Here is an 18,974-nt window from a genome sequence, read left to right as displayed (position 1 = left end):
GTTTTTCCTCCTTCCATTTAGACTGCAAATAATCATTAGAAATTGTGTTCTTGTTCACATCCTTTGGATAACAACCCCCATCACCACAAAATAAACTTTTCCCTTGCGTCCTCACTTAAAGGACAAAGCACAAAACTCCTGCTGGTGGTCCCATCAACACAGAAGATCCATAGAAGAACAATCCAGATCTTGCTAATTTTCTCTGGCACTATCAGTGTATAACTGTTGTTGTATTACTATCAGTGTATCACTGTTGCTGCCTGGACAAATCTTACCAAAAATTATGATATAAAGGACAGAATGTGGTGATGATGAGCAAAAGAGGCAAAAACACACAAGAGTCTTCCAGACTGACTCACTCAAATGCTAGTCAGATATTATTATCGTTCTTATTACTAATATTCCATGGGGGAATATATTATTGCAGAACATACAATGCAACATAGGCTATTTCTCTTGTTGATTACCTATATCTGATATTGAAATCCGTCCTGCACAATTATGACACCTTATGATTCCAGCTACAACTCATAACAGGGAGTCAGGGACATTCAATAATTGTAATTATGAGAACACTGTCCCAGTTTATCCCTGACAGTAAGACAGAACTACAGAAGAAAGTGCACAAAACTCAACAGGTTTCTCTCTTTACAGCTCTAAAGTTAATCTGTAGAGAATAGACTGAAAAACAGCTGAAGAAGGTTTCTAATTTTTCCATTAGCATAATCACAATTTAGGTTAATCTATCTATCCACAGAAGTACTGGGTCCATCTGGATATTCCAGACTCAGTATTTCAGCAAAACTCATGACCACACAATTCAGAGATGCATCTACATTGCTTCCCTCACTGTGTTTACTCTCAGTTCCTGAAAATCTTGTATCCCACAGCAATCCGAACATTACAGTACCCCTCCCTAGTTTCCCAAGTTACAGCAGATCTGTTTCGTGCTCCAAATGATGATCTCTGCATCCTTCTGAGAAAAGCAGATCAAATGCTTCCAGATCCTGGTTTGTAATTGTGCAGATTGATAGCAGAGAGAAAAAAAAAGGAAAAAAAAAAAAAAAAAACACCCAAAAGGAAATAACATGCCATGGAAAAATGACAGTATCAAGACCCATTCCCACTGTTCCCTGGCACATTGGCCATGAGTTTGTTACTTCTGGATCAACTTCTTTTTTTTTTTGCCAAAAAACTGAGCCTGAATCATCTTCTGTATTAGAAAGGAAAACAGAAAGGAAAAAAGGGAACAACAAAGGTCTGGAAAGCCTGTATAAACAAAGGGCTGCAATGATCATAGAACCATATGAGTTGGAAGGGACCCTTAGAAGTCATCTAATCCAACTCCCCTGCACTGAACAGGACCACCTACAAGCTGATCAGGTGCTCAGAGCCCCATTCAACATGAGCTTGAGTGTCTCCAGGGATGGGGCATCCATCACCTCTCTGGGCAACCTGTGCCTCACCACCGTTATTGCAAAAAACCTTATTTTCTTATATCCAGTCTAAATCACCTTTTCCAAAGGAGACCAGAGGATGTGTGGTTGGTTTATTGATGGATCTGGTGTTGATAGAAACATACTCCTCAGTGTTAGCACACAAAGAGGTTTGGGCCTTAAGCCCAACATCAAGCATCCATGCCTCCCAGTATCAGTGAGCACCTGGTAGGAAAGGGCTCATTCATGTCCATAATGAACACCTTTATCTCCTTGGTCTCTGCTTAAGAGTAGTCACTGATATGGTTCACATGTGAGGTAAAGAAGAAAGAGGCCAATGAGTTCAGGATAAACTCTTCCTCTTAGGACAGTCAGAAGAAAGGAAGGACAAGCAAAAAGGATTGAAGGTGCGGAAACACAGGAACCTGTACATTGAGGCACTGCCCCAGGCAGTTCAGACAACCCCGTAACAGAAGCCTTTCCAATTTCCTATGGGGACTTCTCTGCACCAAGTTTTCACTGTCAGAGGGCAATGACTGAGCTTTGTCTGCTGCTTCAGCTTTGCCCCCATTTCTCATCCCCTGTGGCTGCTCCAAACAAACCTCACATTTTCGCTGCCTTGACCTTGATTTCTCAGCATCATCAGGGTCAGATCTGTAGGCCACCAGATATGTAAGCAGCCAATTATCACCCCAGGCTCAGTCACTATCCCCAGCCTTTGCCAGCCCCATTAGAGGAGAAGGAGCTTGGAGATAGAAGAGGCAGGCAGAAGAAATAACCAGCTGGAGTTAACAAAAAGCACAGACACGAGGCACAGACCCCTGGGATCTCCCCTTGGTGCAGGTAAAAGATTGCAGAGGTTTCACACCAGGAAAACAGTGATACATGGAAGGGATTTAACAGCTATCGCTAACCTAATTGGCTGCAAAATCATTATGGTGCAGAAGGGGAGGGAGGGCTCACTGCACTGAACATGTGCAAGCATGCACACGTGCACTCATGCCTACACAGCCTCACAGCTGTAAGTGCACAGATCTCTTCTTCTAGTCAAAGCTATTAAAAAAGGTAAGAGAAAATTCAAAGTGGCCAAAAAGTCTGGTAACATTCACCCACATTGCAAAGACTATGCAAGCCCTGTGCCAGCAAAGAGATGATACTGCAGCTTGCATCCAGAAGTCTGGCCCCTAAATCAAGTCCTCCCCTATTCTGTCTTCAACCTTGGCCTCCATATGCTCAACCCCAGGCATTGAGCCTAAAGGATCTCCATCTTCGCAGAACAATCTTGCTGCTGAGGATCAAGCACTACAATAGCAATCTATCTTAAGAATTTTATTCCCCACTCCCAAGCAACTACTGGAATTAAAGCATTTGTGTTTGGAGGGGGAAAAAAAGCCAAGGAGTCTATAAAGGGGAAATGAGGAGATTCTAATCTAGGCTTGCAAGTGGTCATCACTGATGTTAGGGACACAAATACAATATACCCATGCTGCTGAATGCAAGAGAACTCAAAGCACACACCAGCATTTTCCTCTGTTCTTGCTTTCATTAGTTGAAATCAGCCGTAAGCATGGAGCTGGAGTGCTGAAGCAGATGGAGTTTTCTTCTGACTGAAGTACAGATATTCTTATATTGGAGATGTTCTTAATAGGCTGTGAGATTAGAGCCTGAGTGAGAGTCCAGAGGGATTTCTCCTTGAATCTGGATGTGAACCAGTAACATCTCTGCAAGGTAGGAGGGTAGGAGGGTGGAGAGCAAGGCAATAATGGAAGGAGGGGCTCCAGGACTGAACGCAAGTCCAAAAATGCTCAGCCCACCACTACCACCACTGCCAGATGTGCACGCACTCATCCACAAACATGCTCATCACCTTCACTGTTGGAATACCCGTTCCTACTGCCTGCACACCAGCCCTACTCAGCACTCTAAATCCTCATCCAACCTCATCACCATGCCTGCCACCGCCCGTAGGACTGACACCAACCACTTTTTACCCAGCACCCTGATAATCCTCCATTGCCCCACAGCCAACACACGAGCAGAGCTCCTGGGGATCAGCTCATTCAGACTGCACATTAATCCTGCTTCTCAGAAGGCTGCGCTTGCTGGGCTTCATTCTGCAAAGCTGGCTGCTATTAAAACATCAGCATGATGCTTCCCGAAGGTCAACTGCCAGGGGACCTATTCTGGCAGCTGTTTGTTTGTTTGTCTGAACATTATCTAGGTCTGGCTGTTTATTTACATCCATTGAAGTATCAGACAATAAATATCCTCTCCCAGTAGCAAACAGATGCTTGCACTCGAATGTTCTGGTTAGCGCTAGCTTCAAAATGATCTCCTTAATGAGCAAACAACACTATTAATCTTTAAAGATACAGGCTCTGGTCTTTCCTGAACTCCCACACTGGTCATGGCTAGCCCTGTAGGCATTCTGGCAAGGAGCCCATTGGTCTGGAAGATGAAAGAAGGTAAAAGATACCTTCCATTATTTTACTGATGCTTTACAGTTTTATCTGGATCCCTACAGCTACCATGAATCCACAGGAAAGAAATGTTTGAGAACAGACTCCTGGGCAAGACTCCCTGCATGTGGCAGGGGGGTTGGAGATTCATGATCCTTAAGGTCCTTTCCAACCCTGGCCATTCTGTGATTCTGCAATCTGGTGGCCGATCAGACTTCTTTCTTAGAAGGGGTCATGGGTTTTAGGTGTTGGAATCATACGGTTATTGAAGTAAGGGACACAAAGAAACTCCCTAAAGCATGGGACACAGTTTAGAGGGCATGGTGGGGATGGGCTGATTGTTGGACTATGTGATCATAGCGTTTTTTTTCCAACTGTAATGGTTCTATGATCCTGCAATCTCAAACAGACCAAAGAAAAACAGTGGGGTTGGAGGACAAAGAATTAATAGGTGTCAGCAAGCAGTCAGCCTCACTACTGAAAGACAAACCATGGTCATGGCAAAAAGCAAATTTCTTCAATCTCAGCAGAGCAACAGAAACATCTCCCTTGCAGATCAGAGCACTGATCCTGCCCCATGATCAGAGGATCTCGCAGTTCTGGTAGTACACTCTTCCTCTGCTAGGCTGGATGCGGATAGTCACTTTTGGGAAGCACTGTTCTTCATACCAAGAAGTGAGCTGTGAAAGAGGTCTAAGCAACCAGCAGCAGAGCTGGGAAAGGCAGTCTTAAACTGTATATCTGCATTTGCAAATAGTACAATGTAAAACAGCTGATCTGTAGAGGAATGCCACTTCTGCTAAAACCCAGCATCTAAGCTGCTTGTGTTACAGGCATGGCATGATGTCATAGACTGAATCAGTGTTTGGAGCACATTAATATATCCCTGGAGGTGTTCAAGACCAGGCTAGGTGGGGCCCTGGACAACATGATCTAATAGATGGCAACTCTGCCCATGCCAGGGGGTTGGAACTAGATGGTTCCTTCCAACCCAAGCCATTCTGTGATTCTCTGAATATAATGCAGTCTTGTTTAATCCAAGAAAAATCTAGTTATGCTTCATCTTCTAGTATATAAATACCAATATTTTAAGCATGGGCAAATTATTGCCTTCAAAATTGCCTTCAGATTCACTTCAAAAGCAGGTTCCATGAAAATGATCACAGCACATCTGCTAACACATCATCTCTATTTTCTTGTCCCAGTAGGTTGGTCTTGTTATAGGCAGCAAAAGTCTGCATCACTTCTGCCGTGTCAATTGTACTGAGCTGTTTTCTACTCTTCTAAAACCATAAATTCCTGCTCAGAGCATCAGCAGAGTGAAAATGAGACCCCCATATACTCCTTAAAATCCAGCTAAGTCTCCTGAGATTGTGTTTGGGAGCTGGGACAGGGCAGACAACAGCTGGATAGGAAGACAGCAGGAGCAGAGTCTGGTTGGCTGATAGTAATTACAAATAATTAAATGAATAACTAAGGGGATGAGGAGCTTGGTGAACCATGGCTCATTCAGCCAACGCTTCCCTCCCCATCACTCTGCTTTGTGCAGAATCAGCAGACCCCAGGCTGATGAAGTTAGAGGGAATTCATCATCGCCAGCCCCAGTGCTTCCAGACAGCACTCTGGCAGTTCCTGCTCAAGTAACAGCGACAGTTTGTTTTAGCCATGAAATTGCCCCAGATCCCAGAGGAGGTGATTAAGGAAGATTGTAAGAATGGATTTCAAAGGCAAAGCCCCACAGGACATAGAATCAGGCCTCAATGCCTCCACCTGGGTGCAAGGGAGCAAACAGTGGCACTGACTCTGAAAGAAAGAAATACTTTATATAGGGAAAACCAGAGCTGAGCAGAGGACAATCTCTGTCCTCCCTGTAGTCTGAGGCATCTCTTCTTTGTCCTCCCTGCATCTCTTTCTCCAAGGGCTTCTCTCTGAAATCACCATCATTATTTCTTACTATTGGATTAAGGCTGAGCAAATCTCATTTCCAAGAGATCCAAGCAGCCCTGCAGCCCAGCACATCAATCCAGGCTGCTCTGAACAGTGCCCAGCCACAGCCTTACGACTGCACAGGGGCCTCTAATACTTCATTGCTTTTCCAATGTCAGTTCCTCCCCATTTTATGAACCTAACATTCCCCAGTGGACACAGAGTCTGCTGGCTGCTGTTTCTGACATGGCAAGGGGGCAAAGACTCAGCAGAGTATGATCTAATGTCAGGCCATCATGATGATAACCTACTGCTTTTCCATTGATTTGGGTTACATGATGTAGCTGCACTGATCTCAGCAAAGACAAGGAAGGAGCTGGTGCACTCTGTTTCCCCCTATTTCCCTGTTTTGCCACATGTTTTCCAATAGAATAATCCATTCTAATTTGCCTAAAGCCTATTAGCAGGAGATCAATTTCTAATAAAATATGACATTTCAATAATCCTGTCTATCTACCAATACAAGAGGCTTTTAGAAACACTAATTGAAAAAGCAAAGGGTGAGCTATCTCTTTCTTGTGCCTAACAGCCAGCAGTCCTCTCTCTTCTCTTTTACAGCTTCCAGGTGCTGCTTCTGTTGACCAAGTCATTCCATCCAAGTACGGATCTGAGAGCACCTTCAGTCATATGGAGAGCAAGATCCTAACAAGCCAAGTGTTTGGTCACAGCACTCATGTGCTCAATGCTATCCAGATCCAAACATGTCTGGATGGCAGCATGTCACCAGAGGCAATGCTAGGCACTCTGGAGAGACCAACCTCAGAGTTCTGCTTCCAGGGAAGACTCACTAGAGTCTAGTGTTTAAGAGGCACTGAGTTACAATGGATCAAGCACGCAGTGATGCAAGATACACTGGAATGACCCTTCTGCTTTGTGCCAGAGGATCCTACAAGCCAGGAGACCAACTCACAGCAGACAGAAGTCCCCTTTTTTTATAGTCCACAGCAAGGGACTAGCGTGCCATTCCATTCTATTTCCCCACTAACATTTATAGCAAGAGAAATTCCCAGCCGTAATGGATTTATGATCTAAATTAGACGTAAATAAAAGGCCAGACTTTTGTTCTTGGTTTGGACAGCAACTAACACAGTAGGTTTATGATCACTGCTACCAATACTATAAAAATAATAATTACAGCCATAAGTGTGGCCAGCCAGGATATGGCTGGACTGCAGGGCTCACCTCAAATTCAAATAGCAATTGTTCAAGCTTTAGACCTGGACACAGGGGAAAGACAAAGAGGTGGTTGGGTCCTTTCTACCCCTCATCAGGGAGAGTATGTCAGGTGTGTGCAGCTTTCACATCCATGAGCCCACTGACAGATGACATCATTTTTGAAAGCATGGTTTACACACAATCCCCTGGCGCTCCCTGATTGATAAATTAGACAGTCGTGAGCCACGTGCTAATCAATGCAAATCATTAGTCTGTAACAACACAAGGCAAGCTCGGCAGAGCTCATTTTTCAAGGTAATGGTCTGCCAAGAGATTGGTGTTCAGCAACAAGCCTGGCCAGGCAACCTATTAGCAGGCTGCTGGCTCTCACCTATGGCATGGGGCTGAGGCCTCTACTCTCCAGTCTCCATGCTGAGGACTTGGCTGTGATGCTACATGCAAGAGCCAGAGCCCTGCATCTATAATTCCTTCCCCTTCCTTTGCAGAAGGCATCACAACTTCTGGCCCTCGCTCCACTGATAGCAGCCACCTCAGTCCCATGTATCTGGAGTGCATGTGCTCTTGCTGATAGATATTTCAGGAACACTTACTCTTCACTTACCCCAACCCTGCAACCTAAAATAAAAGCCATTTGAGACTGAAAAAAATCACACTTTGCCCTCTCTCCAGGGAAAACGAAGCAGGGGACAAAAGGCACTGGCCTGCAGAGATGTCCTAGAAAATGTCATGATGACCATTGGCATCTCTGAGATCAGATGCCTACATCAGGCATGCATTTGACCAAACCAAGAGGACATTTAAACACTGTAGTCACATATTTTATAGACAAGCCTTTACTGAGGCTCTTGCAAGTGCTGTCCATCTGAGTAGCTACTTTGAGGAAAGGACACTATGCTGGGGAAAGACTTGCCATCATTGATGAGAGCAAAAGCAAGGGAGGAATATGGGACTATTCTGCTTGTTTCTCACAGGTATCTCCAAGGATCCTATAATATCCTTTGAGTCTGGGTTATAAGCACTGCAAGATTTTAGTCACTCTAGGAACAAAGCTCTCTTCATCCATCGGTTATTTAACCAGACATTTTTCTTACCACATTCTATACGGCACCCCAGATTCTCTATTTGACATTGCTAGAAGCCAAGCTCTGTGCTCATAGTGAGGGCCCTGCTCCTGAATGCTGGTATTTATGATCCCAATGGATCATCTCAAGGGCCATCCTGTTGTCACACTGTTCATGGACTCTATGATGGCGCTTTTGGATTATGCATTTGTCTCTCTGCAGCACATTTATGGCTACTTTACAGCTATGAAGTCATCTCCTCCAAATAACAGCATCCCATTGAACAATCTGAAAGAGAATATGCTGCACTTCGTAGCTGTAAGTATCTCCTTGCATGTCAAAGAGTTATTCCAATTTTTCAGCATGCCAGGAGTTCAGATATACATAAAGCCAACAGTCATGACATGAAGAGTACAAAACCTCAGCTACTTCAGTTTGTCCAACACTGGTGGTATTTCATTATCAGCAACACTTTGGGGAGGAGATGGCTAGCTTTTAAACATTTACCCTGATACTGCCACCAGTGATAGAATCATGGGATCATAGAATGGCTTGGGTTGGAAAGGACTTCAAAGATCATCTAATTCCAAGCCCTCTGTCATGGGCAGGGCTGCCAACTGTGCAGTCCTGATTCTTCGTGCAAAAAAATTGAATAGATGCTTTCAGTTAGAGTGGATTTTGATTGATATTCAGGGAGGAAAAAAAAGCAAAAAAAGAAAGGAGTGTAAAAATGAAACTTCAGCATACAAGAACATTCTTTGGGTGGCAACTTGCACGGCATACAAGCCAAATTACCTGATGACTCTGGTCGGATCTTAAGCAGAAGTGAAACTATAGATCAAAGCTCACACAAGTAGCACTATCAGACTCAAAGCCCTGTATGGTTTTGGGTCAGAAACATATAAAAACAAAGCTTGTCTGTGAATAGGACTGGCCAGAAACAAAGATATTCACACAGTATTGGCCTGGAGCACAAATCCTTACACGGGATTGCTCAGAAGCTGTGGTAGATAATCCTATGGGATGATCTGAGGACAGATGGATGGCGACGTGGGAAGGACCTGGAATACAAGTCCTTTATAAGTGTCTGTTCTTGGGGCTGAGAGCCCAGATTCCTCACAGAGATGAGCTCATCTCACCATGCTGGGAATGCAGTGACCGGGGGGCTGGGATTGCTGCGGGGGGGTACAGAGCAGCACCACAATGGGCCCTTTGACTGCAGTCAGACGGGGTGAGCTTTGAGACACCCACGGATCTTCATGATACTATGTCATTTGAGAGGAAGCCAGCTGCCCTTGGGCAATGGGAGGCATGCAAAGACCCAGGCACTCCCATGGACACGTGGGCAGGAGGGCACGCAGCAGCTTACAGAGGCACAGCAGAGCATGCATCAACCCAGTAGCACACCATACATTGGAAATGCTCAAACAGGTTGCAACACAAAGGTACCCAGTGACATGTGCACATGGTGATGCTCATCCGCCTGGACTCAGGATGCACCCAACAACGTGCCATCGGGACTCAGTCACGACTGAGTGGTTATGAGATGAGGTGAAGATGAACACAAGTGTGCGAAGTGCACTATCACACAGCAGCAGATTCTGGGGTGGGAACACACCTGAACAGCACAGAAATCCCCCCCAAAGGCACCGACTCTCCGTAGCAGACAACACAAGGATCTGATCTGAACACTTTAACACATGGTGGGTAGGACAGTGCCCTCTGTGGCTCCATGCATCAACCATAACTTGTAAGATGTGCAGAAGCATTTGCAATTTCCCTTTACAGCATAATAGAAGCAGACCAGAGTATCTGCTTTGCTGAGGATTTGGGCATTTTCACCACTTCCTCTAAACAATTCAAATCCAAAATCATATCTCAGAGATTATATCTTTGGTCAAGTAAGGTTCTCTGGTCTTGCAATGATATTCATTTCAGACTCTAGTTCTGAATGGCTGCAGAGAAATGGAAAGATGGGCTATGACACATAAATAAAAACTGAGAAACCCGGGGTTTGGAGCTCTTTGCTCATTCTTCTGTAACATAGAAGGCTTATGTGGATGGATGGAATGATGGCTTGGGAACAATTCCTGTCAGCAACGTGGAGAGGTGTTATCTCTTAAATATGTGGGAAAAAGGGAACCTGAAGGAGAATCCTCAGAAGGAAATCAGCCTTTCTGCCCAGTCCTTTTTGTTGGTTAACATCCCGGGGCTAAGGTCAAGATAATGAGGTCCCACGTATCTCTGGGCCCCAGACCCATTGATGGGGTTGTGCTCTGCAAAGGTTATTGTAATTCAATTGCTGGTTGTTTCAAGCTCCTGGGTTTCTCAATGCCAAGGTGACCTATTAAGAACTTAATAACAGATAAAAAACATCCCTCGAAGCTTTTCTAACCTTCATAATCTATGTTTATCCACAGAAAGAAAAAAAAAATAAAATAGAAAGAGTGAAAGCTTATCTTCCAATATTGCCTTAGATAAAAGGGAAAGCCCATCTGAGGACAAAGGTCCATGCTTAGCCTTTCTCCCCTTTCACACAAGCTTCCAGGAAAGTGACCCAACCCTGCAGCAGTGGGCTAGGCCTATTCCCTTCATTTCCTATAGGCCACTGCTCCACTGAAGGCTGCTCTCATCTACCAGCCCACCAACAGTCCCTTTTCTCTTGTCTGATGTCTGATCATGGGACATGTCTCTCCTTATGCACATAACATATTTCCCACCATCCAGAAATGAATGAGTAGCATTAGTCCCAAATCCAATCCCTAGTTAGTCCCCACTCTCCTCTCAGCTAACCTCCAGCAAGACAAAAACTCCCTGAGCAGCCATCTCAGCTCAGCTGTGTCTCACTGAGCCCTCCTTCTTCCCAAGGCTTTCTCTCATCTCTCATCATCCAGTCCTTCATTAGTGACCAAAAACCATTTCTTATAATTTTTGTCTTCCAAAGACCACTAATTTTTGCTCTTCTCCTACAAAAACCACATATCACTTTACTGAACTAAACTTCAGTGTCCAGCAACAAACTCCAAGATGTTCCTAGTCACTACTGAATGGAAAGACAGCCAACCCTCCAAAATCCTACAGAAAAGACCACACCAAACAAATCCCTTGTTGCTCAGAGATGCAGCAAATGCTCAGGTCTTCCTTCTCCACATCCTTAATGTTTCCAGAAAGAAGCACCACCAATTATTGCTTGCAGTATCTTCCAAATGGCCCTAAACACTCTACACAGCACCTTGACTTCATCAAGGCAAAGGATCTCCAAAACATCCAGCCTCCTGTACTGAGTCCTACTGCTTTACCCTCACAGAAATGCTCTCATGTCAGTCTGTGCTGATAAATGATTTGGTCATTTTGGGGGGATAGTTTCTGTGGTACAGGAAAAGTTAAGTGGAGGTTCTTGAAGAGTAGACCATAAAAGATGCTGCCTAAGTGACATGCACCACTGTACAGTTCTTAGCTCAGAGGGTCACACAGTGGAAAGCAGGTGATCATATGATCACACAACCACAGTTCTCAGCACATTACCACTGACACCTCCAGAGACGGCAAAAGAGAGACAAAAATTGATTGGTATTGGAAATCTTCAAGGGGAAAGTATTGTGTAAGTGAAGTAATTGCTATCTCCGATAGCATGAGAACAGCGTGTGTCTCCAGACCCTTAATCACAGACATTCCTTGTACATCAGTCAGATTAGACAAATGTGTATGCAAAGTCTTTGACCGAATTATCTAAAACTAATACAGACAAATTTTAAAATGATGACCAAGTAGGTATGCTTTTAACACAGTTAAATGGCAGCTTACATTACTATCAGTGCAAGGTCTCTATGGACAAGGAGACACAAGGTGGTAACTTAGCTTTTGAGGAATACAGGGAGTGATTTTCTTCCAGCCAACCACACTCTGTGTTCTGTAGAGCATCGGCACAGGTCCATGGGGATAAAGCTGCCCACCCTGTGGAGGAAATAAAGCTCTCCCTGTGCACTTAAAAGGATTAGGAATTCTGCTGGGATCTGCCCTAAAGGAGCTGTACAGCATGGAGGGCAAGACACAAGGCACAATCAAGAGAGTATTAAGAGAATCAGAGGGATTTAGCAGGCAATACTGACATATTATTCCACTTGGATGGAGGCAGGGGACTCCTGGGAGAGGAGGAAGGCTTGCTGAGCTATTCAGGTTGGGGGCTGGCTGCTAAGACAGGAATCAGATGCTACACAGAAGTGTTGGTGAAGTTGGGCTGCCCCATCAAAGGACTCAGAAGGCTTATCATGAGACCAAAATGTCTGAGTCTTATAAAGAACAGCAACCAATAGTTTACAGGAGAAACTACTACATCACTGTTAAAGTTGGTGCTTCAATAGCAGAATTTGGGAAAAAGCATAGGAGTGCTTCCCAGAAAGACTGGTCACACTGCTGGGTCTCAGGACTACAGGGAGCCCAAGCAGGATCTTCCCCCACTATCCTAAATGCATCAAGCGAGGCAGGAGCATTCAGAAAGCTCAGCTGCACACTTGGTGATGGGAATGTGAGAGAAGAATACCTTGGCCATGATCCTCTCATATCTCCATAGCCCTCATCTACCTCCCATGGGTTTGGGAGAGTCGGCAAGAGTGTGTCACTATAATGGGAGATGAGGGATCACTTTCCTCTGGGACCTCAAGGTAACCCTGGCAGTGAAACTCTACCCAAAGCAGTTTTGACATAAGGTCGCAGCACAAGACAAGGCAAGGTCAGGAGTTCAGCATCAATACAGCAAGTGCCAGTCATGACACAAAAGACCCGGGGATCAGATATACCTGCCAAGTGCTGCCTGGGAGGGAGGGTATTGAGATGCGTAATTACTCCCGCTTTCATCTGTGCTGCTCTTCCCCTCTGTTCACATGGCTCTCCTGGCTTTGTCCTTTTACTCCGTACTACTGGAAAAAGCTTCCAGATGCTGACTCCTTCCTTCCCTTTTATCAACCCTTTCACTCTCTCCTCTCTCAGCACAGTCTGGTAACTGAAAGGTCTACGAGCATAATCCTCTTTCACTGAAGCAATGGCCCAGTTTCAGCAGTCACTCCTAAGAGCAACCAGTGATCATCTCCAGCTTTGTACTGGTGTAACTCAACGAGGTTATCCCATGCAAGTGGAAGGAGGAACTACAGAGGAACCAATGTAGACTGGGGACTGTGAAAATCAACACAGAATTGGTCAGGTTGGAAGAGACCTTAAGGACCATCAAGTTCCAAAGACATGGTTGCCACTCATCAGATCAAGCTGCCCAGGGCACCATCCAACCTGGCCTTGAGCACCTCCAGAGATGGGGCATCCACAGCTTCTCTGGGCAGCTGTGTCAGGACCTCAAAACCTCCCAAGAGGGTGCAACTATTTTCCTTTAAACTACTTAGACACTACTGCCAGGTTGTGTCAGTGCTGTTTTTTTCATACTCTTAAGGGTACAGGGGGTTATTTAGTGAAATTCCAACTTGGGGATATATAATATGCCAAACCCAGCACATTTCAAGGCAAATACACTGATCTCCATCCAAACAATGGCTTGAAACATCTCAAACATTGAGAATTTACATAGAAACAGCCTCTTTACCACCATCACCACTTGCTCACCCTGTCCCAAAACCTGGTCTCCTTCTGAGGAAAAACCTTCCCTGTTTCCAAGGTTTTGTTGTCGTGAAATTGGATCCGTTTTATGAAATTGAAACAAAATACGAGAATGTCAGGTTTGTAGACCTTCACATACTTTTGGAGATATTTTGCAGAGCCCTTTTAAACAACTTTTTTTTTTAAACTGCTTTTAAATAGTCGCTTAACCAATCCTTCTCACGCCAAATCAAAGCTTTTCTTTGCCTGCGGTATATACCTGCACAAAAAAAAAAGAGGGCAGAAAAGATGTTGGGGATGGGCTGTCTATTATTTTTCGTCCCTTGCAGCCCCAAATACTCCTTTCTGGCCGAAGGTTCTCTGTGTGTGCAGCAGATGGCGCAGCTGCAGTAGCTGTCCCACTGCCACCCACCGTCCCCACATCAGCTCTGGGGCCTTCTGAAAGGACACCCCACCAAAGCCAGCATCCCTCCATAATCGATAAGCTCATCCTGCCCTTTTTTGTTGTTTTTTTGTTTGTTTGTTTTTGTTTTTGTCTGGGTCCATCTCTGTGTTTTTAGCACTCTCAGGGAAGTTTATACCGATGAAAGCAGGTCACGAGCTGTCCCAAAGAGGGGGGGACACATCCATAGGGGATGCAGGAGGCATAACTCTGTCACAAAGAGATGGATGTGCCATAAAATCCCACATGAGGGACTCCTGAGGTACTGGTATCATTGATAGCCCTGAACTCAGCCTGAGCCCCCCAGTTCCTTGGGACATTTAAAATGGGAAGAGACAAAGGACAGGAGACAAAATGGGCCACGGGGAGCAATCTTACATCAGTGCAGGTGCCTCATTTCCATGCTGGAAGGCAAAAGCCATGTTCCCCAGTGCAAGATTTGCCTCTGTGAGCAATGTCGGTCTGGGTGATGGAGACCAAAGCCCGAGCAGCTGCCCCAGGAGCAGCCTTTGGGCTCTCCGCATTCATCGGAGCAGACTGACTCTTCTCATCACGGCTCTAATGGTTCCCACTAGACTACTATTTCTGTCCAGGAGTGACAGAGGAAGGCAGTGTGCAGCCTTTATTTTTGGGACTCGGGGCTATCTTTGAAGGCTTTGTGGTTTAAAGGGACATGCTCTCTCTCTTTGTGACAATCAACTGTTTCTTCTCTCATCTTCAAAGCTAAAACTTATTCCCCTGCCAATTTTGTCTTGGGCCAACAACTCCTTCTCACCCCTTTGTGTTTCAGAGCAGAGCAGAGACGAGCGTGCATCTCTTTTTTTATTTTTGCTCTGTTTTCGTTCGGCTCTCTTGGAGGAGTAGATGGTTGTTTATAAATGGGAGAAACTCGTGTTTGTACACAGAACTCTTGGCAGTCGGGAAAGAAAACACAGAGGGGAAAATATTCTGAGAGGAAACATCTTGGCAGTGGTGGCAAACAAACTACAAAAGGAGGCACACCGAGGTGGAGGAAGAGTTACAGAAGTTATTTTGGGGGGGATTTGGCCATTTCTGTTTTCAATCACTTCTCCCCCATCCATCTCCTGAACTGGGAGCCCTTCGAAGCTGCTCGCCCTCAACCCATGGCCTTGGGAGCAGAACAGGGACAGCCACAAGCAGGCTGCTGACCAGCCAGCTGCCACCTTTATCCCTGCAGTAGCACTAAAAAGCACAGCTGGGAACCGTCTGGGGAATCTGTTTCCTTTTTGTTGTTATCATTATTATTATTATTATTTATTCTTCCTGAGAACAGTCGCTTTTTTTCTTTTTCCTGGAAGCACATTTTTTCAAACCCAAATTTGCCCAACCTTTCTGAAAAAGTCACTGCATTTCTTCCCGACAGCCACAGGGTGTCAGCAGCTATATGGAATGGGTCCCCTATAGGAATCCTGGCTCTCTCAGATGTCCCAGAGCAATGCCAGCCCTGATGGGACACAGCTCTGGGGTGTGTCACCCTGATATCTTTGCCCCAAACCTGCAACCTGCTTTCTAGGCTTTGCCCCAAACACCCATAACACTGTAACAGGATTTGGGCATATTAGTGTCAGCTCTTCCCCAAAAAGGAATCATAGAATCATGTGAGTTGGAAGAGATCCTTAAAGGTCATCTAGTCCAACTCTCCTGCCATAAAGAGGAATACCTACAGCTCGATCAGACTGATCAGAGCCCCTTCCAGCATGACCTCAAGTGTCTCCAAGGATGAGGCAACAAAGAGAAATGATCCAAAACGATCCAGGTGACATGTCCTGGCACAGTAGAACTTTTAGGGGCAGCGTGGGTCTGGGAGGAGAAGCTCCCAGAGGTGACAGTGTCTAAATTTCCAAATTCCTGTTTCTGAAGGTCAGAAGCCAACTTCTAGGAAATATTATCGAGCCGGCTACTGTGGAATCATGGACAGCCTGTTCAGACCCCAAACACCACATAAATAACCTCAGAGGAGCATCTGGACATTGAGTCCTGTGCTGTGCCTGTTGTCAAATTCCCTTTGCTACTGCTCATGCTTTTTGTATCCCAAGTGCCCTGTCTGTACAATAGGAGTGGCATAATCTTCCTTCCTTGCAGTGACATGGAAGAAGCCATTCAGATCTTATCCTTCTTACAACAGCCTGTTCTCATCTATTCTTCAAATCACAACAAAATGAGATGCCACTTCCAGCCCCAGACCAAAGCAGGATATTTTGGGAAGCAAAGGCTGGAGAGAGGCAAACTAAACCAACCTGACAACAAATGGATAGGGATTGAGCAGCCCTGTTCTGTCTGGCTCCAGAGATGTCTTCCTGTCACCGGCTACCTGCATGCCTTCCAGGCATGCATTCAATGTGGAATTCATCTTGTTTAACATGGTCTTCCTGAAAATCAGACATCTCACCTACTGAGTCAGGCAAGTTTCCCCTCTAGTCAATGGAAAGAGACAGGTTTCACCACAGGGCTAATCGTGCCATCCTAAATAGGTGTCTCAGGCAGATGGAGTGAATTGCTTTCAGGAGATGCCAGTCTCTCTCCATTATCTATAAACGGCAACTCATTTCGATTCAGTGCTGATGGCTGACATTAGGTGAGACAAATTTCAGCCCGAGTGACTGACTGTCTGGCATCTTTCACAGATGGGTCATTCACCCTTTCCTTGCTGTCCATGTGGAAAAAAAATATGTAGATGGTTTATTACAGAAATGTTTAATTTTGAGAGTAACGTTCAACATGTCCTCCTAAAGGTGTTGGGTTGAAGACATATACCTTGATCAGTTTACCTCTTGAGAGCTATGCTGTCACATACTTATAAACCAACTCACACAGAGCAAGAACTGTAGACCTAGAGCTGTTGATTGTTTTAGTTTAGCAGAAAACAGGCCGCTGGGCATCTTGCAGGTCAGGACTAACACAACTTGTCATTTGTGCAGAGCTGACAATAGGAAACGAAGGAAAAACTACAATGGCTTTGCAACCACTGTCCCTTTTGCATACATACATGTCTTGTTCTCGCTTGGAGGATCCCATGAACACATTGTTTCCTGGTTATATCACACTGTTGAAATTGAGCAAGGAGGACAATTAATGGTATATCAAGAGTAAAAATTGGGTTAGTCAACTAGGAAGAGTAATTACAGACAAACTGATGTGGAAGATACGCATTTAACCATAGAAGGCTGTTTCATAATACTCTGTACTCTCTAAAAACTGCCAAGTGCCATTTCAAAGGAACTCTATCTGGTTCCCTTTTGAATTCTCTCTCCCCACACTGGTTTTCCTTTGTCACTGCTCCTCTGAGTAGTTTCTGTCATTCCTATTGCTCATCCCTAACTTGTTGCTCCTCACTCAGTCCTCACATTTGGACTTCTGCCATCTCCTCTGTCCAACTGCCTGCACCCACGGGAGCTGATGGACACAAATCACATCCGTTGTGTGGGTACCTCCATACATATACTCTCCTTGGCAAGGGAGGATTCCCCTCCTGAGGTGGTTGGGAGTGAAGAAGAGAAATGGATGAGGATCAGGACATGCAGAATGAGCCACATTTCTCTGCAGAATCACCCTACACAGCAGACTTAGAGGCTTTCAACCCCATTCAGTACATTGAAGGGGAGGAGAGGCTTGTGGACAGCGAAACAGATGAACTGATGATCATGTTGTCACCATATATTCAATACAGCCAGATGAGCTGATGGTCATACCATCACCACATACTCAATAACAGTTTGGTTTTTCCAATGCAACACTTAGCAATGAGTAAAGAACACCCTCCTGAACCTGACCAGTGCTGGGATTCCCTCTCTCTCAACAACAAAAAAAAAAGCCCCAAGTAAGGCATCCTCTGTCTTGAGCTGTCCCATCAAGTTCCTCCTGATGAAGATGATTTCAAGCACCATTGGCAAAAGTGATGAGTACCAGGCAGCGGGTCGCCTCCCGACATCTGCCACACACATTTCCTATCCTCTACAAGGGGCTTTCAAAGCAACCCTCTGCTGGGATGTTTGTACAAACATGTGTATTTACTGTGTCAACACACATTAGAGAGCAAACACATTAAAAGGAAAAGGAAACAGACTACGAGCTGAGGTCTTTCCAAACCTCGCTCCACCACAGCTCTTCCCTGGGACCACAGGTTGATGGAGAAAGCTCTCATTCACAAAACCTCACCCCTCCTTTCCCCAGTTCGTGCCTGTCCTGACAACCACAAAGATCAAATCTCTGTGGTGGGCAAACAGCTCTAAGGAGGACACATGGCTGAAGATGGAAAACTGAAGTTTCTTATTGATACAAAGCTCCTTGAGGGTAATCTGGCTCAAATTAGGAACTACATCTGGGAGGGAGAGGAAGCAGTGCAAGGGATAGAGCAGTGCAAGGGACAGTGGCATGCAGGGATTTGCAACAAGCAACAAGCACATTCCTGGTTCAGTTCTTAGTCCCATCAGCCCTACCCCAGGCAATTATTCCATGACACATGATCTCCAAGCAGGGGGCAAATTTGTACAGGCAGAACCAGTATTTAGCAAAATTCCATTTTTCCAAATTAGGCGAAGCATTTCTGAGATTAATTAATTCTTGCGATGCTTGGGCTAGGAAGAGCAGCACCAAGATGTACATAAAAAGATGTTTAAAGAAAAACTGTTCCTCGTGACTTGTCACACACTGGATCCAGCTGTTGCCTTCATTCAGTATTTCCTCTTCAGCCTGGTGCATAACTGCATGTGTGTGTGTGCAGGAACATAAAGGCTAGACAGACAGAAGTAATTACAAAGCTACAGCCACCAAGTACTTCCCAGCTGTGCAATGA

General features: G+C 45.1%; 1 protein-coding gene across 2 annotated transcripts in view; it reads right to left on the bottom strand.

The window, feature by feature from the left end:
• Nucleotides 1-18,974, bottom strand: part of PLXNA4 (plexin A4) — a 441,339-nt gene that overhangs the window by 216,640 nt on the left and 205,725 nt on the right. The window lies entirely within an intron of this gene.

Source organism: Meleagris gallopavo, chromosome 1 (assembly GCF_905368555.1).
Source record: "Meleagris gallopavo chromosome 1, MGAL_WU_HG_1.1, whole genome shotgun sequence".
Taxonomy (NCBI): Eukaryota; Metazoa; Chordata; class Aves; order Galliformes; family Phasianidae; genus Meleagris; species Meleagris gallopavo.
This window is presented reverse-complemented; position numbering and strand designations above follow the sequence as displayed.